At 40.2% G+C, this 23,403-nt stretch overlaps 1 protein-coding gene and 1 pseudogene across 11 annotated transcripts in view; one reads left to right on the plus strand and one right to left on the minus strand.

The window, feature by feature from the left end:
• The window catches only part of BICD1 (BICD cargo adaptor 1), a 276,025-nt gene that overhangs the window by 153,417 nt on the left and 99,205 nt on the right, over positions 1–23,403 (plus strand). The window lies entirely within an intron of this gene.
• LOC119621274 (WW domain-binding protein 2 pseudogene) overlaps positions 1–23,403 on the minus strand; it is a 62,104-nt pseudogene that overhangs the window by 36,271 nt on the left and 2,430 nt on the right.

The raw sequence follows: 23,403 nt of genomic DNA on the forward strand, positions 1-23,403 counted from the left end.
CCAACATAGTGAAACCCCGTCTCTACCCAAAATTTAAAAAGTTAGCCAGGTGTGGTGGGGCACACCTGTAATCCCAGCTACTCAGGAGGCTGAGGCAGAAGAATCACTTGAACCCAGGAGATGGAGGTTGCAGTGAGCTGAGATCACGTCACTGCACTCTAGCCTGGGCAATAGAGTGAGACTCTGTCTCCAAAAAAAAAAATTTAGAATGACCACGAAGTTGATGAATAATACCTCAGTCTCATTCTAGTAAGAAACCATTCCTCCTTGTGGGAATCAGAGCCCTGCCCCAGAACCCTGACTCTGAGGTTTGAATTCCGTTATGTACTGACAGTCCCCAGTACACTCATGGTTCCATGGTGCCAGCACAGGAGTGGCTGATGACAGAGGCTGACATGTCATGCACATCATTCTGTCTATTTCATTGTTTAGTGTCTCTTCCTTGGTAAATGCTCTCTGATAGGTGTTACCAGGCAATACAAAGATCACATGCCTGATACTACTATATGTCCATCCATTTGCCTCTTTCCTAGACATCTTGTCCGTAGCCTTTCAAACTTTCTCCTTCTGGATCCCTGCATATGTACACAGTGTATATAATGAACTGTAATTAAATCAACTACATAATTTACTTATTGATTAGGTCTCTTTTAAACTATTTCTTGTGAGTTCAAGAAAGCAGAGATCTTTGTGGTTTTTTTGTTTTGTATTTTAATTACTACTGTATCCCTAGCACTTATAATAGTGTGTGGCAGATAACAAGTACTCAGTAAATAGTTACTGGGTGAATCCATACTAAATATAAATCTTTGTCAATTATTATATGTGTGAGAAATATCTATTCCTAGTTAGAGGCTGGTCTTTTCATTTACTTTATTGTAAATGATGTTTGAATGAACAGAAGTATGGAATTTTAATGTAGTTAAATTTATCAATCCTTCCCTCTATATTAAGCTATTTTTTGTTTCTTATTTAAGAAATTCTCTGCTGCAAAGTGATAAATATGTTCTGGTATATTTTCTTCTAGCCCATCTTTCCCCCACTGATCTGCAATGACATTTTTGTTGTTAATTAACTATTATTATCAGTGAGTCTGTTTCTAGTCTGTCTATTTTGTTTCATTGTCTGGCTATCCTTTTTAAAATAAATTTTTTTAGAGACAGGGTCTAACTCTGTTGCCTAGGCTGGAGTGCAGTGGCACAATCATGGCTCACTACACCCTCTAACTCCTGGGCTCAAGTGATCCGCCCCAGCCTCCTGAGCCACTGGAACTACAGGCATGGGCCATCACTTCTGGCTAATTAAAAAAGTTTTTTTGAAGAAATGGTGTCTTACTATATAGCCCAGGCTGCCCTCAAACTCCTGGCCTTCCTCCCACCTCAGTCTCCCAAAGCACTGGGATTACAGGTGTGAGCCACTGCACCCGGCCTATCCTATTTATTTTTATTTACCACTATTTATTTTTAATTGCTGGACAGTTTGACGCGTCCGGTTTGAGCTAGTTATAATCACATCCCATTTGCAAGGATTGTTTGTCTTGTTCAAAGGACAATGAGTATAGCCAATGTCAACAGAAGTTGTTTTTCTTCCTTCAAAGAGAAGGGATGTGCCAGGATGGAGAGTGCCTGCATTCTTGCCGGTCAGGGTACTATGGACACTGAGCCCCAGATATGAACAGATGTGCAACTTGTCTTGGAGAAAACAAAATGAAAAGTGTATCATTGGTCCATGTTCAACTGCCCATCATAAAAACAGAAATACATCATTGGATAAGCAACTTCATTCAAAAGTCAGTGCCACGGCAAGCAAGAAGTTAGAAGCTTATTAAAATAAGATAGAATTTTGAGCTGGGCACAGTCGCTCATGCCTGTAATCCCAGCACTTTGGGAGGCCAAGGCGGGTGGATCACTTGAGGTCAGAAATTCAAGACCAGCTTAGCCAACGTGGCGAAACCCTGTCTCTACTAAAAATACAAAAATTAGCCAGATGAGGTGGCGGGTGCCTGTAATCCCAGCTACTTGGGAGGCTGAGGCAGAAGAATCACTTGAACCCAGGAGGCGGAGGTTGCAGTGATTTGAGATCATGCCACTGCACTCCAGCCTGGGTGACAGAGCGAGACTCCGTCTCAATAAAAATAAATAAATAAAATAAGATGGAATCTTGACCCATTGAGAAAAAATTAATAATAATAATTATATCTAATTTCTGGACATTGACTAGCTAATAAGCCAACCTACTTATGAGCATCTGTTTTCTGGATGAGCTTCAACTGTTGCAAGTGGATTTTTTTTCCTTGGACTACTGGTTGTCAAACTGTCGTGTGAATCAGAAGAGTTTAATACAGATTGCTGAAGTTTTTGATTTGTAGGTCTGGGATGGGACTTGAGAATTTGCTTTTTACCAAGTTCCCGTGTGATGTTGATGCTGCTGGTTCTGGGACCACATTTTGAGAACCTTTGTTGTCAATAATGTGCCCACAGCTGCATTATTATTTTTTTATTTTCCCAAGAATTAATGCCATCAGATATAAATAGTATATATTAATACTGAATGACATATTAGACAGATTTGTTTAAAATGTAATATTGGAAATAGGCACATGAATATTTTGAACTTAAAATAAATGTTGCAGTGATTTTTATTAAAGTAATATGAATATTGACCTCCAAAACTTTGATGATAGTGTTTGATTCTTTAATGTGAATTACTTTCTTACATTGTGAAAACTTAGAGCATATTCTTCCTCAGGCCTAAGTGCTGTGTAGGAATTATTAAGTGAGTACTTTTAACAGTAATTCTCCATATGCAAAAAAGCATTTTTACTAGTCTGTACTTACAACTTTCAAATTTGCTTTCATGCAAAAGGAAGAGAATTAGAGAAATGATTTTAGTAAGAATTACTAAAATCAAAAAGATAGGTAATATTTAAGCAATCATTGTAGTATTTCTAACAGTGTTATAGATGAAATTTTAAGTTCTCTGGGTTATAACTTGCTTTCTGATGCCATTATAAACCTGATGGCTGAGACACTGGTCTATCACCCATTAGGAATATATGCTGAAATTCTTGGCTTTCCGTTTTTAAAATATGGCTTAATTTTATGTTTGCTTAAAATTGGTTTGTTTTAGCCGGGTCATATCTTGGGTCCCACACATATGCTTACTCACAATTCTCATGTCAGGCTGAGCACGGTGGCTCACGCCTGTCATCCCAGCACTTTGGGAGGCCGGGGTGAGTTTGAGCCCAGCCTGGCCAACATAGCAAAACCACATCTCTACTAACAATAAAAAAATTAGCCAGGCCCAGTGGCACTCACCTGTAGTCCCAGCTACTCGGGAGGCTGAGGCCTGAGGGGCAGGAGAATCGCTGAACCGAGGAGGCGGAGGTTGCAGTGACCGAGATGTCGCCACTGCACTCCAGCCTGAGTGACAGAGCCGGACTCCCTCTAAAAAATATATATATATATATTATTTAGTTTTATATTCTCTATCTGTTCATGAGAAAGACTAAAATAATGATGAAGAAAACATTTTAATATGGTATATGAATAGTAATAAAATAATATGGTATATCTCCAAAATCTGAATCTAATGGTACTATATTTGAATTATAGCTGATTCGTTACAAAAAGCAGCCCTGGCTTACTGGAAAATTCACATTTTAAAAGTCGATCCATTTCATTGTTTCTGGAGAATGTTAGCTTTACTGAAAGTATAAAAGTTTCATTGTTGTAGACACCAGGCCCTAATAAAAACAAGTAAAAGAAGAAACAGTTTGTTACAGGTAGAACTGAATAAGTGAGGTACCACTGAAGGATTAAAGATATCTCACACATATTTTGATTAATTAAATGGTGAATAAGAACTTGTTTTATCTCATTATTCAAGTCACTAAAATGTTAAACAGGTAAAACAAAAAGGCAATTATTACAAGTTTTTACGTAAAACTGTAAGATTTTTTAAAAAGTAAAACACCACCCCATACACACTGAGTTCATTTGGCTGGTATTGATTCTGAATATATAGTTTATAATATTTCTTTGGCCTTGACCTGCAAACTAAACACAGACATTTTCTCAATTAGTCATTTTCAGGTTTATTGCCTAAGATGCTAATTGAAATTCAGGGCAGGGAAAAATACATCATTGGCCTTTGTATATCTTTGAAAGGCCTCCTGATGGGACCCTGCTCCATATAAAGACTTCTCTTCTCTGCAGACTGAAAGGGACCTTGTGTGTGAAGTGTGTTCAGTGGGGTCTTCAAGGAACAACATAGAGAGCAGCTGTTGGCCAGCCGGAAGCCACCATGCGCTGTCCTCAACAGAGCAACTCCAGGCTGTATGACCCCCGTGCAATTAGGCACCAAAAGAAGATGCTCACACTTTCCAAAATCCTTTCCCAGGGCTGGGGGAAGGGAGCCAGACTTGGAGCCCCTATGTGGAACTTAGTCTCCAAGGAAAGAAAGCATGTTTTCGTCCTCCAAACACTCCATTTTCTCCCTGAATTAGTGTCCTTTCTTTGAACCATATGAGACTTTGCTCAGAGCTGGAGGGTATGGCCCCTTGGTTCTGTTTCCACAGTGCTTCCAGCCCTATCCCGTTTGGACACCCCCAAAATGAGGAGCTTATCTCTTTGATTTTGTCAAAGAAAATGCATAGTTCGTCTATTTGGGGCTTCTGAAAGTTGTTAGGCCCTGAAGAAGGTTGACTGGGAGACCGAGTGGGGAGTGACAGAGCATGACCTTAATTACTGACCTTTTGTTATAGATTAACTTCCTTCCTATTTTATTGTTCCTGGCTCAGACCAGATAGCACTTGAGATAAAAGACCCCTTGACTATTACATCCTTAATGTGGTATGTTAAATACTCCCTTCCTTAAAGGAATCACTGCCTAAAACCAGTCAGATTGCTGTAACTATGCACTAACCTTGTGTGGAAAATGCTGTCATCCTGTTAAGCTTTCCCAGACCTTGCCTGTGTAAACAACCCTCAAACCTCTCAGATTCAGAGCACTAACCCCATCTTTTTGAAGTCCTCCTGGGTGACCCTCCTCAAACTGTGTGCTCAGTACCTTAATCCTGTTGCCTGGATCACGATTTAAAGTTGATAATTTTCAGAGAACTCTTCATTTTCTCTTTGCATATTTTATTGTTTCCTTTCTATCTGTTTTTCTTTTACTTACTGCCTGAAGCCAAGAGACAATGTCAAGGTTTCTTAGTGAAAGGAGCTCATACTTAGGGGTTCCTGGGTCAAAACCTACATCTCTCATTTCTTAGTTCTATGACGTACCCGTTTCCTTAATTCTCTGGGCCTCAGTTTACCCATTATTGTAGTAAAATATGTACAAGTTACTTTTATTTAACTACTTATGCCATATTTAATTCCCAACCACTAATAGTACATATTAGTTATATATTGTTAAATCGTAATGTTCTTTCACTATCTCTTTTATGACTGAGAAATTTCTTTCCAATGTATAAATCATATACATGTTGCTCCTGGACCAAACTGAGGGTCAGGCTACTCTTTCTCCTGGCCCAATAATGAGATGCAGACAAACTGGGGAAGAAGAAAGTTTTTATTTTTGCATCTGGTTACAGGGAGAAGGCCTGGAAATGATCACCTCACCAACTCAAAATTACACAGTTTTCCAGAGCTTATAAACCTTCCAAGCTATGTGTCTACATATAAGTGTGCATTCATCTAAAGACATAAGTGATTAACTTCTTTCAATCTATAACTAAGGTCTGAGTCCTGAAGACCTTCGTCTGGAGCCTCAGTCAATTTACTTAATCGAAATGGGTCCAGGTGCTGGGGTGATTACCCTTATCTTGTCTCCTGCTAAATCACAGAGGTTTGGGGAGTTCCTTCAGACCCCCAATAAACTTGTTTGTGGAGGCCTGGGGAGTTTCTTCAGACCCACAATAAAACTTGTTTATTCCAGTCTGGCCAACATGGTGAAACCCCATCTCTACTAAAAATACCAAAAAGTTAGCCGAGCAAGGTGGCGTGCACCTGTAATCCCAGCTACTAGTGAGACCTGGCCTGCCATAATATGGTTAGGGAAACATATTAAAACATTTTTAAAAATCAAGATTTTTTCATTTCAATGGACTTGTAATTGATTGAAAAGTTTATTTTGAGTTCCATGGTCTTGTAGACTCTTGTGGAGGGTTTAGATTGGAAAATAAGTAATGACAGTGAAGCAGTTGTTATGTTCGTATAAAAGAAAGAAAAGAAAAACCCACAAGACTTTATTTGGTTTTAAAAGTCTATCTGCAAAGATGTAGTTTATAGAAAAATTCAGTTCCAGATGTTCCTCATTGTTCTGGAGTGTGTGAAGAAGAGGCCTAAGAATATTCTTAGGAAGGCAAAAACTTTCAGATGCAGTTCATATACTTGACACCTCTGTTTCACTTTTGCTGACTTGTCTAGTCTGATTTTTGGTCACTGACAGGCTCAGCATTGTGAGTATGCAAGATGTAAGGGAGGCAGGACCTTGTCCTTTCGGTGGTGTCTTCCTGGGTGGCTGCCAGAATTCATCATTATTGCACTCTACTCTCATAGCCTCAATTTCTGTTTTTGTTTGCTTTTACTGAAATTGGAGTAGTGACACAGAGTGAGATCATTGAAAAGACTCACAAGATTCCAAGGGGTATACTGGTAGAGTATAAACGGGAGGATAAGGTACAGCAGGAGAAAGCAAGCGCCAGCAGACACAGAAGGGGCTGAGACTTCTGCGAGCAGTGCCTTTCCTCAGGCTCACTGGGTGTGCTCTGTGTTCGGGTGTGATCCCCCAAGATGCGTGTTTTCAGGGAAGCCAAGATACAAGTATACAGAAAAGCCTTCATACCCCCGTCACATTGCTAAAACTGGATGATTAAACTACGTACCAAGCCATCTATAAATTTCAGTAATAATGACCAGCTAGCAGAGGGTGCCTCAAGGCAGTTTCAGACTTTAAATAACAGTAGAAAGCACTGGCTAGTCCATTTCATCCTTATCATTGTTGCAGAACTTTCTCCTTAGTTCAGCTAAAACCAGGTTCTTGTCACACAGCCAGAAAAGATTAGGCTCAGGGACACATAGAAGGGTGAGGGGCGAAAAGGAAAAAGAACTCTCAGCAAAGCGAGGGGGAGTCTTGCCAACAGGCGCTCCTCCTCACTGATTCAACACCAGGCCACCACACAGGAACTGAAGAAGCCAGGCTCCTCCCTACTGAACGAGAGTGAACTTCTCTTGGCTCCACCCTCTTCCCCCAGTGTGCAGGTGGGCATTTATCAGAGAGAATCAGCTGAGAAAGGGCAGGCTTCACCTGGGACCAGGACTCCAGTTGTTCAGCCTTCAGGCTGTTTTAGGCTTGAAGGCAGGGTTTCATGGGGGACCTTGGTAAGGAGAGTTCTTTTCAACACTTCAATGTAGATTGTAAGAGGTAGAAAAAAAATTGATCACATTTAACATATAGTTACTTAAAATACACATCTTTGAGTTTTCTAGACTTCTAATATACTTGTAGAAAATCGGAGTGGCAGCCAACTTAAGACGACAGATCAATACCTCGAAGTCTGTAACTTTAATAAGAACATCGGAAGTGAAATTCTGTATTAGTTACCCTATTGTACTCACATTCATGGAATACTGAAAGCCTTCATACAGGAAAGATTCTGGAAACACATTTTGATAGTCAGGGTCACAGATATTGCTCTGTTTCAGTAACCAGGTTTTCTACTTAAGAAAGTTATTTAAAAGGCAATGAGTGGCCGGGCACAATGGCTCAAACCTGTAATCCCAGCACTTTGGGAGGCCGAGGTGGGCGGATCACGAGGTCAGGAGATCGAGACCATCCTGGCTAACACGGTGAAACCCCGTCTCTACTGAAAATACAAAAAAATTAGCTGGGCGTGGTGGCAGGCGCCTGTATTCCCAGCTGCTCGAGAGACTGAGGCAGAAGAATGGTGTGAACCCAGGACGCGGAGCTTGCAGTGAGCCGAGATCTCTCCACTGCACTCCAACCTGGGCAACAGAGCATACTCCGTCTCAAAAAATAAAAAAAATAAAATAAAGGGAATGAGTATTCAAAATGTGAGCAGCTATTGCTACCATCAGCTCCAGAATCAGTTCTGAAGAATTTGTAGGAAGTCATCTTGAAAATAATAAAGCAATATGTTTTTCAGAAATAGCATTCACTAAATCATAATCTGAGGCCACTTTACTGAGGCATTGATATTTATATTATTAATTTGTTATTTACACAGAAAGGGAAACTATGACCTAAAGACAGAGGTACCAATAATCTGATTAGTATTAGCCATCCCATTCCAACAACAAATCACTTTAATAAGGCATTTTTAGAAGCAACAAAGCATAGTGGTTAAGAACGTATGTTCTAGAACTAGACAGTCTGGGTTTGACTCCTGATGCCACTTATTTTATTCTAAAACTTTGGGCAAATTATTACATAACCTACCCATGCCTCAATTGGCCTAACTGTAAAATGGGACTAATAATGGTGTCCAACTCATAGGATTGCTATGCAGGCTAAAAGGTTAAAAGAGTTTTATATTTCTAAAACAATGTGCTTGTAATAGTCTTGGCACATTGTAAACATTGTGTAAGTGCTTATTAAACAAATAAATTCGTGCTTATAATTGAAGATCGCCATATAAGATACACATTCTAGTGATCTATATGTTTATCATTAGATATATGATGTATATACACACTCATATTTCAGTCCCCTGAGGGATTAACTTTTAATTCCTTGATTTGCAAATCGAGTTGTAAATTACATGTATAAATAAAGTACCTTTGTAGTGATTTGTTCATTATAAAATTATGCTAACTATGTTGGTTTTCATGTGGAATAAGCTAGCTTTATAAATAAAGTTTGAAAGTAAGTAAGGTTTAAAGGAACCCTGAAGGGATAGATAAGATACTAGGAACAGTGGTTCGGGAGTGAGGATGAGAAGTAGACTGATGTGGAACAAGATGGGAGTTAGATTTTTTTTACTCACCGTCTATATTTTTATAATTTCTGGGTCTAGAATCAGTATCTCCTCATCCTAACTTGTTGGTATGATGAGTTACAGTCATATCTACCTGCTGTTAGTTTTTTCAAAGAATCTTCAAATGGCTACTGATGCTAAAGGAAGTTCTGAAGGAGCACTCTCCAATGCAGTTATTTCCTACAGAAGCTTTTAAGGGATTTTTTTTTTTAAACTGCCTCTTTAAAAAAAAAAAAAAAAAGTCAGCTTTTATTTTAGATATAGGGGTACATGTGTAGGTTGTTACATGGGTATATTGGACCCAGGTAGTGAGCATAGTAACCAATAGGTAAAAAAAAGACCTCTTAATCAAGAGGGTAGCTCATTACTATTTACAAAGTGCTTTTAAACATTCTTTTTCATTTTTTTCTAACAACTCTGGAGTTGAAAAGAAAAGCTTCCCCCCTACTTTTAGAAGAAAACTGACAGTCCCAGAAATGTTTTGGTGTAAGTCAATATATGAACCCGGGTCCCTGTCCAGAACTGTTTACCACTCACCTCTTTATAAAACAGTAACTGTGGCCAGGCACGGTGGCTCACTCCTGTAATCCCAGCACTTTGGGAGGCCAAGGGAGGTGGATCACTTGAGGCCAGGAGTTCGAGACCAGCCTGGCCAACCTGGTGAAACCCCATGTCTACTAAAAATACAAAAATTAGTTGGACATGGTGGCACACACCTGTAATCCCAGCTACTCAGGAGGCTGAGACAGGAAAATTGCTTGAACTGGGGAGGTGGGGGTTGCAGTGAGCTGAGACCACGCCACTGCACTCCAGCCTGGGCGACAGAGCGAGACTCCGAGACTCCATCTTAAAAAACAAAAACAACGGTAACAGTTACTTCTCTGAAGCTATTATTTTTTATCCTGTCACATATACCAAAGACTTCATTTGGGTAACTATATTCATGATTATTTTAAGCTTTCTTTTTCATTACCAATAGTTGGACTAACCTTTATTTTCTGGATGGTAAAGATGTTTTATAGTAACAAAAACAAACAGCTAAATCAGTCCATCCAGGTACCCTGTTAAAGCTTCAAAGACTCTGGATCAGAATAATCTCTACTATAAACACATACCTAAAGAATAAACAAAAATGCTATTGCTATTAACTCTCAGTCCCTTGAGGGATTAACTTTTAGTCCCTTGATTTGCAAATCAAGTTGTAAATTATATTAATATCCCCCTTTCTGTACCTTTCCTTTCGGATGATGCTTATCTAGCGTTTTGCTATCTTGAATACCTTCTCCTTTCTCGTCCCTATATTTTTTCATTCTTTATTTGAATATAATTCCATTTTAACACATTACCTTAATGCATACCATTATCTACATTTTTGCTCACTTCTTTCTCTTTCACAGCACCTCTTCTCAATAAAAGTCTATATATAGTGTGTTCCTATGGTGATGGGAACTAAAATTACTTATAATCAATGGTTTCTATGTTGTTGCTGCTGCTTGTCTCTTGGGTTAGGCCACTCTTTACAGCCAAGTCACAGTTAAGTCTATGAAGGTGAAATGAAACCATATTTTGCCAGAGATTGAACTACTTCTGGAATATTTGTGAATCCGGCCTTCACCATTATTGCACCATCTAGATTTCACATCTGTTTAGTGTATTACCAATATTTTCTTTTTCCATATAATGAATTCTTTTATTGCAGTAATTGTGGTATCAGGGCACCATGCATATTCATAGTTATAAGAAGATATTATCAGAGAAGAAAATTGTCATGCCATCATTCATTATAGTGCTTTGCATCTTTAAATTTTAAACAGAGAAAGAGAAAGAACAATCAAGCTAGTAAGCAAGAGATAACCAATCTACTTTGGGCAATGACCGATGGTTTCTTGATTTCAGGGTAGATTATAGAAAAGAGAAAAGATTGCAGTATTTTCTATCTGCAGAAGCTTATTCCAAAACAAATCAGTAAATCCAGGTTACAATACCCAGGTCAGAAAGTCACATTTTTATTAATAAAAAATAACTTGCAGGCTGGGCGAGGTGGCTTACGCCTGTAATCCCAGCACTTTGGGAGGCTGAGACCAGTGGAACACGAGGTCAGGAGCTTGAGACCATCCTGGCTAACACAGTGAAACCGCATTTCTACTAAAAGTACAAAAAAAAAAGCCGGGCGCAGTGGCAGGCACCTGTAGTCCCAGCTACTCGGGAGCCTGAGGCAGGAGAATGGCGTGAACCCCGGAGGTGGAGCTTGCAGTGAGCTGAGATCATGCCACTGCACACCAGCCTGGGCAACAGAGCGAGACCCCATCTCAAATAAATAAATAAATAAATAAATAAATAAATAAATAAATAAATAAATAAAATAACTTGCAGCCCATTGAGTGAACTTTAAATGATCATGCTACTTTGTGAAATAGAATATCACATTACTAGATCTGCTGTGTGCTGGACAAATGCCAGCACTATGCAGTACTTTGCTGATATAGTGTGGAATAGATTTTGTGCTGCAACAAAGCTGTCTATAGTCTTCAAAAAACAAAGGTTATATGAGCATTAACCAAACTGTTTAAAATCTTACAGTTTCAAAGGACCATATGTTCTATGATTCCATTTGTATGAAATTTCCAAAATAGGCAAATCTATAAAGATAGAAAATAGATTAGTGGTTGCCTAGGACTTGCAGGGATAGAAGCATTACGGGGTCGGGGCAGCGGCCTTCCCTAAAAGATACAGAATTTATTTTCTAGGTGATAGAAATGTTCTAAATTGATTGCAGTGATGGTCACAACTATGTGACAATATTAAAAATCATTCAATTGTATACTTTAAATGAGAGAATTTTAAATATATGAATTATATCTCGATAAAGTGATACTAAAAGAAAGATCTGCCCCAAAAAGCTTTCCTGTAAAAATACATGTTCCACCCATTTAAAATGCAATGTCAGTATTTATTCATCTATTTTATTGCTTAAAATCATATGTGTTCTTTTACTATCCTTTTGCACAAAGAAGAAAAAATATAGATCAGAATATAAGAAGACGAGTCATTTATGATTGATTTTGCACCACTTATTTCAACTGTTTAAAATAAAAGGGCAGATTTTATGTTGCTGTCAAGGTTTTGCTTGTGATAAGTGTTTGAAGTGAGGCACTGAAATGTGAACTGGTTGTGAGATGGGCTCTCCTTGGCTTCTAATGGAGGCAGGTATCCCATGGGACAGATGCTTGTATTGCTTCAAATTCATTGTAGGAAAATTAACCCTTCATGGTGCCACTTTCTTCAGAGCAAGGTTTGCATATGAATTAAAGTGAAAATTGCCAGACTCAGTGGCTTACACCTGTAATCCCAGCACTTTGGGAGGCCAAGGCGGGTGGATCACCAGGGTCAGGAGTTCCAGACCAGCCTGACCAACATGGTGAAACCCCAACTCTACTAAAAATACAAAATTAGCCAGGCATGGTGGTGCATGCCTGTAATCCCAGCTACTTGGGAAGCTGAAGCAGGAGAATTGCTTGAACCCGGGAGGCGGAGACTGCGGTGAGCCAGAATCGTGCCATTGCACTCCAGCCTGGGCAACAAGAATGAAACTCTGTATCAAAATAAATAAATAGTGAAAATTATGCAGTATGGGTTTCATTGTAGTTTTACTACTCTTGTGTAGAGGAGGAAAAATTTCTCCACTACCTTCTTACAATCTCAGGCTAGGCCTAAGAATTAAATTTCTATAATACAGATTAAGAGAAGAAAAGCATACAAGTTTTATTATAATTTTACATGTACATGAAAGTCCTCACAACACAATAAAGACCCAAAGAAGTGACCAGAAGTAGCAAACTTATATATCTTTTAGACAAAGAAATGATAAATGTGTGAATAAGTGATAAGACAAAGCAGTTTGGATTAGAGGCAGTAAATTGTGAGGAAGTCACTAAAAGTATAGAGGGGGAAACTAATGGAAGATGAGGGATATTTTAGTAAGTTTGTACAGATCTATTTCAGAGGCAATTCCAAGTCTCTGGTGATAAAGATGTTCTTTTCTTCCTGGTACAGGGAGAGCACCCTTCTCCTGGAAATTTTAATGGTGTGTTTTTAAGTAGAAAGGGGGAGGTCAAAAGGCTTTCCTGCATCTGCTATTTCTCCATTGCTTTCAGCTCTAAATAATCAACATGCCAAAGTGGCATATTTTGGGGTGGCATGTCCTGAACTCCTTCACTTGTTTACTCACTTACTGCTAATCAGGACTTGATCATCTTTGTCTCACCCCTTTTTACAGCCGTCCAGCCCTATGCTTTTTATTTTATGCCGTTATTTAAATCTGTATTCCCTTGAGTTCTCTACAGTTGGAAGGGGTCTAGGTTGGGCTACTTTTGGATTGTTCAAAATGCCTTTTTAAAAGGGCAGAGGTCTTATGGTCAAATCAATTTAGCAAACGGTGCATACCATATCTTGCTCTTAGAAAGTCTCAGTGCTCACTAGCATATTAAAGGTTCTGAGAAATCCAGAAGAAAAAACAAGTATGTAACTTTATTTAACCTAATATTTCCCAAACTTGTTTTTAGTGACTCGTAGAAACACTCCGTAGAACTAGCCTCTGTGGAACACACTATGGGAAATAGTGTTCTGGAGTCATAAGTATCTCCCCCTTTATTACCTTATCACTCTTTCCCAGCTATGGCAGATCTTTTCATATTTCTTTTTTTCTTGCCGAACATGTTTGTTTTAAGCCACAATTCAAACTTGCTACGTTTACTTTTTCCTGGTTATTGCCCAGTTGTTAAGTCTGGATTGCCCTGGGAAGACGCTGATTACATGGTGCTCTGAATACCTTTCATTCTTCACCAGTAACTCTCCTAAAGATTTGTGATGCACACATTACTGCCCAGCAGAGAACTGAGCTTGCCTCGTTGCCGTTTCAGAAGACAACCCTTCTGTGTCCATCAGCTTGTTATTGGCTGGCACCACAGAGCTGTGTTTCTCTGTCCCTCATTAATTGTAACCAACCCTAAGAGAGACAAGTTGTATCAGGCATGTATATACCTTACAATGGATAAGTTTGTCAGATACTTTCCCTTAGTGCATATTTTTTAAAGAGATAGAATAAAGTATAAATACACATGGAATGGATGTCACCAATAAGGGTTTTTAAACACTGGAGAATTTTACATGGGGCCTGCTTTGTAGACATCCTTTTTTTTTTTTTTCAGTCTATGAACTCAAATATATGAAATCTATCTGTAGCCTCCTTCTTTTGGCTGCCCAACTAAGCTCATCCCAACAACGCTTCCCAGCTTTCTTCAGGCCACCACCAATCCAGTCCAGGCTGGAAGTGTGGAATACAAGGAGTGTGCATGGGGCACTCTTCTAGATCTTGGGGATATAGTGGTAAACCGTTACTGACAACATGCTCTCATGGCTCTTAGATCTAGTGGGGGAAAGATAGACAATAAACACACAAAGAAATCAAATCTTGATAAACACTTTTCAGATCACTAAAATCAGATTATGTGAGTGTGACCAAGTGGCTGCTATAGAAGGAATGGTCTTGGAAAGCTGCTTTTGGAGATGAGAGTTAGGTTGAGGATCCTAGTGAAAAGAGTGTGAACAAGGAGAAAGAAATCCAGGCAGAGGAGACAGCTGCTGCAAAAACTCTAAAGCAAGACCCAGCTTCAGGTCTTCTTCTCCTTCTCCTTCTTTCTTTTCTTCTCCTTCTCCTTCTTCTTCCTCTTCCTTCTTCCTTCTTCCTTCTTTCTTCTTCTTTCTTCTCCTTCCTTCTTCCTTCATCTTTCTTCTTCCTTCTTTCTTCTTCTTCTTTCTTCTTTCTTCTTCTTTCCTTCTCCTCCTCCTCCTCTTCCTCCTCCTCCTTCTCCTTCTTCTCCTCCTTCTTCTCCTCCTCCTCCTCCTTCTTCTTCTTCCTCTTCCTTTTCTTTTTTTGACACAGGGTCTCACTCTGTTGCCCAGACTGGAGTGCAGTGGCATGATCTCAGCCCACTACAGCCTCCACCTCCTGGGCTCAAGTGATCCTCCCACTTCAGCCTCCCAAGTAGCTGGGACTATAGGTACACGCCACCATGCCCAGCTAATTTTTGTATTTCTTGTAGGGTCTGGGTTTTGCCATGTTGCCCCGGCTACACCTTGAAGTCCTTTGAACCAACAGAAGGCCAGGGAGGGGAGCAAAGTGGATGAGGGATGAGTGGGAAAAATATACCTCCTGAGCTCTTTCAAGGAGGTCAGGGCAAGTCGCATAGGGTTTTGTTAACCCTGACATGGATTTGAGAATCATTAGCACACAAGTAGGTATCTAAAGCTGGAGGCCTGGATGAAGTTGCCTTTGGGAAGTGAGGAAACAGCAAAAGGAGAGGCTTGGTACAGACCTGGATGGCTCAGCCTTTAGAGGTTGAGCAGAGAAGAGGGGACTGCAAAGAAGCAGCCAGGCAGGTGAGAGTTCAGATGTCTGGGAAGCCATAGGAGAAAGTGTTTCCAAAAGTAGTGGCACATGCTGTTGAAGAAGTCTAGAGAGAGGAAGATACAGAGGTGGCCGGCCACCAATCCAATGACAACGTGCAAGTTGTCAATGACTTTGACAAGACCAGGTTCAGTGCTCTTTGGGAGGAATGTGGTTTAAGAATAGACGTTCATGACCATAGAAGTGAAAATATGAATATAAAGGTTATGGTTTGTTTGTTTTAAGATGGGACTTACTGTCTTTAAACCGTCTGCAGTAGAATGGAAGAAACTATTGAAATGAAGGTGGGGATAGAAGCCATATCTCCTTGGGGTTTTTTCCCCCTTAAGGAAATATGAGGCAAGGTTTTCAGGGAGGGAAGATAGACTGATTGTAGGAAGAGAGAGAAGTAAATAACTTGCTATACTGTGAACACATATGACCACTAGACAGTATTTACAGTCTATTAGAATTTAAGAGATTCAGGACTTTTTGATTTTTTTAAGTCCATCACTCATATCAGTGATTTTGACCAACTTTAGTTAATACCAAAGTCAGGATCTGAACCCGGGGATGTCTTGTTCAGAGTCTGGGCACTTTACCAGTCCACTCCACTACCTCTCCATGAGTTACAGCTGAAACCAGTCCCCAGTCAGCACAGATCTGTCATTTCTCCAGTTCTCCTCAGCTATGAGCATGCATAGAGAAGGCAGAGAGTTAGGTTTTATTACCAAAAGAGAGAGAAGAGACAGAATTAAATGTGTTTACAAGTCAGTAAGTATACGATGATGGTGAAATCAAAGAAGTGAAGAATGAGTGTTGCAGATAATGAGCAAATTGGGAATCAAAGGATAGGAAACGATGAGGTGGAAGAGTGAGTGGTTTGATTGGAAGAACTGGAGAGCCTGATTTGGAAGAATCAGAGATGCAGTTATTGGTGATAACATGACAAATGATATGGGTGTGAGAGGCTCATGTGGGTACAGGAGCAGATCACCTGTGTTGGGAAGGTTGCAGATTGAGAAGTCTGGGCCTGTCCCATGGATCTGACATCCAGGGGTCCCAGCCTTCTTGTTTTCTACAAAAGAGAAACTCAGAGCCTTCTGCCCCTGGAATTTTCAAATAAAGCATGTCCTTGTCCCAAGGTATAGAGAATAGCAGCTGTGCAACCAACAATGTCATTGGGCTCACTTGGGCTAAAGTGGGTCGCCCTTCTCCTTCCCTGCCCTCCCTCTGCCCCGAAACTTTCCTTACCTACTGAAGGTCTGGGCTTCTCGGCCCCAGCACAGAAATCCCTGTGGGATGGGGAGCAAGGGGAACTGTTGTCCATTCCTGTCTGCAACAAAAGAAGAGTTCATTTTTGGCCAAATGAACAACACTGAATATTAGGGTCTCAGACTGCCAGAAGTCCCTGGCAGTGGCACTCCCTGGGAGAGAAGTGAGAAGGCCTGTTCCCACACGCCTCTCTCCAGCTTTCTCCACCTGGACCAGACCAGCTGTTCTCCTTTACTCCCCTCTAGGATCTAGAAATTCCTGGTTTGACTATTAAAAGTAGCATTACTTACAATTATTTATAGGATACGTCGTTAACTCTCACATTCACTTTGTTATAAAATTTATTTTTTCTATAACAACTCTAGGTGCTTTTATTGTTATTAGGCCACTGTTCTTTACTCTTTGTTTTCTTGTATTATCACATCAGTCAGCTACCAAATCCTGTTCATTCTAACCGAGATGTTCCCCCATCTGTCCCCTCCGCAGCATTCTTTATGTCTTCTCTCATGTTGGGCCATCAGAGCAGCTGCTTAATTTGTTCTATTTGACCTTTCTTGCTAAAGTCCACCCTCGCGACTCTCAACAGAGTCACTGGGCAAAACATAGGTCTGATCTTGTGGCTGCTTTGCTTAAAAGTCTTTGATGGTTCCCCAGATTCCTTTGTTTAAAGTAGAATTTCCTGCGGGATCTGTCTCAGATTACTCTGCTCCAACCACACTAAACTGCACTGTTCCCTAAACCACAGCCTAGTTAAGAACTTTAGAGATTCCAAGCACTTACTATACTTTGGTTCTTCCCACTACTTCAGAGGTTCACAACACTAGACTAATTTAACATTTTATTTTACAAAACAGCACCGAACTTAGGCATATGCGGAAAATAGCTGTTTTCCAGATTTTTCTGAGTTTCTGTCTTCTCTTTTTCTTTTGATCACTGCCTCAGGTTCTCTGGGGCTCTAAGGAAATCCTCAGTCTGACTGGAGAATTTTAGCACTGCCTTCAACACAAATATAAGGCTACTTCTGTTTGAAGGTTTCTCTCTGGCTGGAAAATCTGTCCTCCTCTAACTCCATTTAGTTAACCTTCACTTTTCCTTCAAGGTTCTACTCAATGGTAACTTCTTTTATAAAGCGTTCCCTGGCTCACCCAGGGGTAATCAATTGCTTAGGCTTTTGTGTGTGAACTTCTGCTTGTGTTATCATAAATTATCTGCATGTCTAGCATCCTTGCTCATTTTCCCATGTTATATCATTAAATCCTCACAATTACCATGTAATCTTAAGTATTAGGATTCCCATTTTGCAGATAGTAAACAGGGGTTTGTTCCCACCTAACCAAGCTATTATAAGTATCTAATGTGACAGTGGGTATAATTAATTTATAAAAGACTAAGAGCATTATAACTGGAAGGCAGTGTTATTTTTAATATATGACTCTTTGTGTGGTGACAAGTGTTCATCTGTATTTTTTCTTCTTGCCAATAGTGAAGGAAATTTATGATTCCTAAAGAAATATTTTAATGTTAATTAAAATAAACTATAAGAACGCTGCTATACTCAGGTGCAATGCAAATAATGAGTTGAGTCTATCCCTGCCATCTCAGGCTAATCCCCTCTCCCCTGAGGAGCTGGGACTCAGCTCCCTGGAGGTGAAAAGCTGAAGCTTTACCCTGTTGTGCCATTTTCTCCCCTTTCTCTCTTGCATTATTTTTCTTACTCTGATTATTCTTGATGGGAGTTTTTAGCAGAGCTCAGCATCATCTTATCCCAGGAAGAAAAAAAAAAAAAAAATTTGTAGGAGAAAATGTATGATCAGTGGTGCAAAAAACAACAGTTGCAATCTTTTAAATTTATTGTGGAATTAAAGAACATGCCCCTAGTATATAATCACTGGCAATTCAAAAACCAAGGATTTTTAGCAAAATAAATAAGACTAGTTTTCTTCCTCTGGGCCTTGTGTCTGTTTATCTCAGTGAGTCTTTCACCTGAACCAGTCTTTGCAGCCCAAACTCTTCCTTTTCCTTGATTAGCATCAGGAGTTTTCATTAGTTATTTTACGAGTTGTTAGTGATCCTCATTAGCTTTGCTGTGGACTTAAATGTTCTTGACATTAACTGTTTTACTGCATAAGATTTTATGGTTAATTCCCAGAGTATATAAGCCAGATTATTGGCTGTTATATTTTTTTACAACGTATATATTCCCATTTCAGAATCTCTTGTATCTTAACATTTTTCTTTACAATTTTATATGATTGGCATCCAGTTCATTGGGTTCCTGATATCTTTTTTATACATGTTAAATAAGGAAAAATAAGTAAATATATATATCAGTTGCTCAGTTGATAGATTTTTCAAGAAAGAAAAAAATTAAGATAATATGTTTCTACAAAAAAAGAATTTAATGAAATACTGCAATTTGACTTTATAGCCAAATTAGAGGAACACTACTGTTTTTCATTCTACACTTATTCCACACTATGCTCCAAGTATTGCCCAAGGATCAGAAGACAGAAACCAAGTAACTTGATAATATATTGAAAAAGAATTATAACAGATCATGTTATTTCAGAGATTTAGGTGTATTTTATTTCAAAGTGCATTGTTCTCCCTTTGTGCCTCCTTCTCAAATAACACAACACAGGAAGCTCTCATCTATGTAAAAATATTTTTGTGTGTGATTAACCACTTGTATACCTGTTTTGTTATTCATTCCATGGTCATCGGGGCCTAAAATGTGCCAGGTATTAGGGACATAGGATAACAAGACAGAAAAGGATCATTATATTCAGATGCAAAAAGAAATGTAATAAATATAAAATGTTTAAAAAGTAAGTAACCAGTTTCAAATAATAATCAGTGTCATTCTGTCAACACTTATTTTCTGAGTACATACTCTATGCTAAATACTGATCTATAAAGTAACTCTGATGGGAGAGTGGAGGGGGAGAGGAGCTATTTTATATTAGTTGCTCAGGAAAGTTTCTCTGAGGAGATGACATCTGAAATGAGACCTAAATAACAAGTAAAACCAGAAGAGTTTTTCAGCTGTGGTTCTGGGAGTCTGTGGATACATTTCAGGTCTATAAACTTGGATGGCAAAAATAATTACATCTTTATTTTCATTAAACTCAGACTGAAATTTAGCATTTTCTTCTATTTGAATATAGACAACAAACCTCAGTAGTAGCACTTGTTACTTTGTTACCAGTAGAAAGTATAGTTGTTGTTGTTTTTTTTTTTTGAGACTGAGTCTCCCTCTATCGCCCAGGCTGGAGTGCAGTGGTGCGATCTCCGTTCACTGCAAGCTCAGCCTCCTGGGTTCACGCCATGTTCCTGCCTCAGCCTCCCCAGCAACTGGGACTACAGGCGCATGCCGCCACGCCTGGCTAATTTTTGTATTTTTAGTAGAGATGGGGTTTCACCATGTTAGCCAGGATGGTCTTGATCTCCTGACCTTGTGATCCACCCGCCTCGGCCTCCCAAAGTGCTGGGATTACAGGCATGAGCCACCGTGCCCAGCCAAAAGTATAGTTTTTAAAAATTATATCTCAGTTTTCACAGGTGTCTTGGAATGTTATCATTGCTTTGAAATTATGAGATTTCTTAGATGTGACACTAGATATGATTCTAATTGTGTTAATAAAGAAGCACATGTATTACTATATTAATTATATATTACTGGGTAATGAATGACCCACAATTTGGGAGCTTTAAACAATAACCCATGATTCTGTTGGTCAGCAGTTTGGGCTGTGCTCAGCTAGGTGGTTATTTTGTTTCGTTTTGTTTGAGACGGAGTCTTACTCTGTCACCCAGGCTGGAGTGCAGTGGCGCAATCTTGTCTCACTGCAAGCTCTGCCTTCCAGGTTCATGCCATTCTCCTGCCTCAGCCTCCTGAGTAACTGGGACTACAGGCGCCTGCCACCACGCCCAGCTAATTTTTTGTATTTTTAGTAGAGACAGGGTTTCACTGTGTTAGCCAGGATGGTCTTGATCTCCTGACCTTGTGATCCGCCTGCCTCGGCCTCCCAAAGTGCTGGGATTACAGGCGTGAGCCACCGTGCCCGGCCGAAAGTATAGTTTTTTAAAATTATGTCTCAGTTTTTCACAGGTGTCTTGAAATGCTATCATTGCTTTGAAATTATGAGATTTCTTAGATGTGACATTAGATCTGATTCTAATTGTGTTAATAAAGAAGCACATGTATTACTGTATTGATTATATATTACTGGGTAATGAATGACCCACAATTTGGGAGCTTTAAGCAATAACCCATGATTCTTTTGGTCAGCAGTTTGGGCTGTGCTCAGCTGGGTGGTTCTTTTGTTTTGTTTTGTTTTGTTTGAGACGGAGTCTCACTCTGTCACCCAGGCTGGAGTGCGGTGGCGCGATCTTGGCTCACTGCAAGCTCTGCCTCCCAGGTTCATGCCATTCTCCTGCTGCAGCCTCCCGAGTAGCTGGGACTACAGGCACCCGCCATCACACCCAGCTAATTTTTTGTATTTTTAGTAGAGACGGGGTTTCACTGTGTTAGCCAGGGTGGTCTCGATCTCCTGACCTTGTGATCTGCCTGCCTCGGCCTCCCAAAGTGCTGGGATTACAGGCATGAGCCACCACACCCGGCCTCATCTGGGTGGTTTTTAAGGACTTGCCAGGATTGTTCATGTGGCTGCAGTCATCTGGCAGCCCCACTGGGCCAAATAGTCCAAGACGGCCTTCCTCTCATGCCCAGCACTGACGCTGGCTGCAGGCTGGGCCACATGACTCCAACAGGCTACCCTGGGGCTCTTCACATAGTCACAGTGTTACAAGACAGCAAGAACATGAGCCACAAAGCCCCTTGAGGCTCAGGCTCAGAACTCCCCAGCACTTCCACTATCTTCTGTGGGTCAAAACAAATCCAAAGGCCAGCTCAGTCAATTTGAGAGGCAATTCCATGGGTTGTGACTTCAGGGAAGTGTGGTTAATTGGGGGCCATTACTATACTTATCTGTCACCTACCAAGTCCTAATTTTTTTTTTTTTTTTTTTTTTTCTCTGAGACATGGTCTCACTCTGTCACCCAGGCTGGAGTGTAGTGATATGATCATGGCTCACTATATCCTTGACCTTTGGAGCTCAAGCAGTCCTCCCACTTCAGCCCCCTGAGTAGCTGGGACTACAAGCGTGCACCACCATACCTGGCTAATTTTTGCATGTTCTTTTTTTGTACAAAATAATCTTCTGGATGGGGCTCACCATGTTTCCCAGGCTGGTCTTGAACTCCTGGATTCAAGTGATCCTCCCATCTCAGCTTCCCAAAGTACGGGGGTTACAGGCATGAACCACTGTGCCCAGCATATGTCATAATTTTAAAAATTATAATAAGTTGGCCGGGCTTTGTGACTCACACTTGTAGTCCCAGCACTTTGGGAGGCCAAGGCAGGTGGATCACTTGAGGTCAGAAGTTCAAAACCAGCCTGGCCGACATGGCGAAATCCTGTCTCTACTAAAAATACAAAAATTAGCCAGGTGTGGTGGCAGGCACCTGTAATCCCAGCTACTTGGGAGACTGAGGCACAAGAATCACTTGAACCTGGGAGACGGAGGTTGCAGTGAGCCAAGATTGTGCCACTGCTCTCCAGCCTAGGCGACACAGCAAGACTCTCTCAAAATAATAATAATAATAATAAAATAATATATATAAAAAATAATTTTTATGTGATCAGTGTTTTTTATAATTTTGTCTTTTACACTTTTTAAAATACTATTCTGAGAAGAGGTTCATAGGCTTCAGCACTTTGTCAAAAAGGGTCATGGCACAATATGAGGTTAAGAGCCCTTGATCTAAAGTCAGGGAGTTCTGGAAAGAGGAGTAAAGAAGCCTCAAGGCAGAAGCAAGCCGGCATGTCCAATGGGATGGAGGAGCAGAAGGAAAGCTCCTGTGGCCAGAGCCAAAGATTGAGGGGCAGAGTGGTTGGAGACAGAGGTAGGACCAGATGTGACTTCGTTGAAAGCTTTTGAAACTTGCAGAGGGACCTTTACTTCCCCACTGCAACACATCACAGAGTGTGAAAAGTAGGTATTGCATGTAAATTGTATTTTTATTTTTTTGGGGTCGTTGCTAACTTTTTTCAGTTATCTAGGCAGAAATAAGGAAACTCTTTTTTGCTATTCCATATATCTATTGTGATATCAGAGTCTATTGTTTAGTTTTTTTGTTTGTTTGTTTGAGATAGTCTTGCTCTGTTGCCAGGCTGGAGTGCAGTGGTGCAATCTCAGCTCACTGCAACCTCCACCTCCTGGGTTCAGTGATTCTCCTGCCTCAGCCTCTCGAGTAGCTGGGACTACAGCCTCCATGCCCAGCTAATTTTTGTATTTTTAGTAGAGACGGGGTTTCGCCATTTTGGCCAGGATAGTCTCACTCTCGTCTCCATCTCCTGAACTCGTGATCTGCCCTCCTCGGCCTCCCAAAGTGTTGGGATTACAGGCGTGAGCCACTGTGCCCAGCCCCAGAGTCTGTTGTTTCTAAAGGATGATGACTGGGCAGTAGCTTTCTAGAGCTGGGAAAACCACATTTCAACAGGATTACATACCAATGTTTACTATTTCATAAATCCAGGCATATTTGCTTAAAATATTCTCCTTTAGAGAGGCAAGAAACAGAAGCCCATTTTTTGTTTGTTTGTTTTTAGGAAATT

The sequence above is a fragment of the Chlorocebus sabaeus genome, chromosome 11 (assembly GCF_047675955.1).
Source record: "Chlorocebus sabaeus isolate Y175 chromosome 11, mChlSab1.0.hap1, whole genome shotgun sequence".
Classification (NCBI taxonomy): domain Eukaryota; kingdom Metazoa; phylum Chordata; class Mammalia; order Primates; family Cercopithecidae; genus Chlorocebus; species Chlorocebus sabaeus.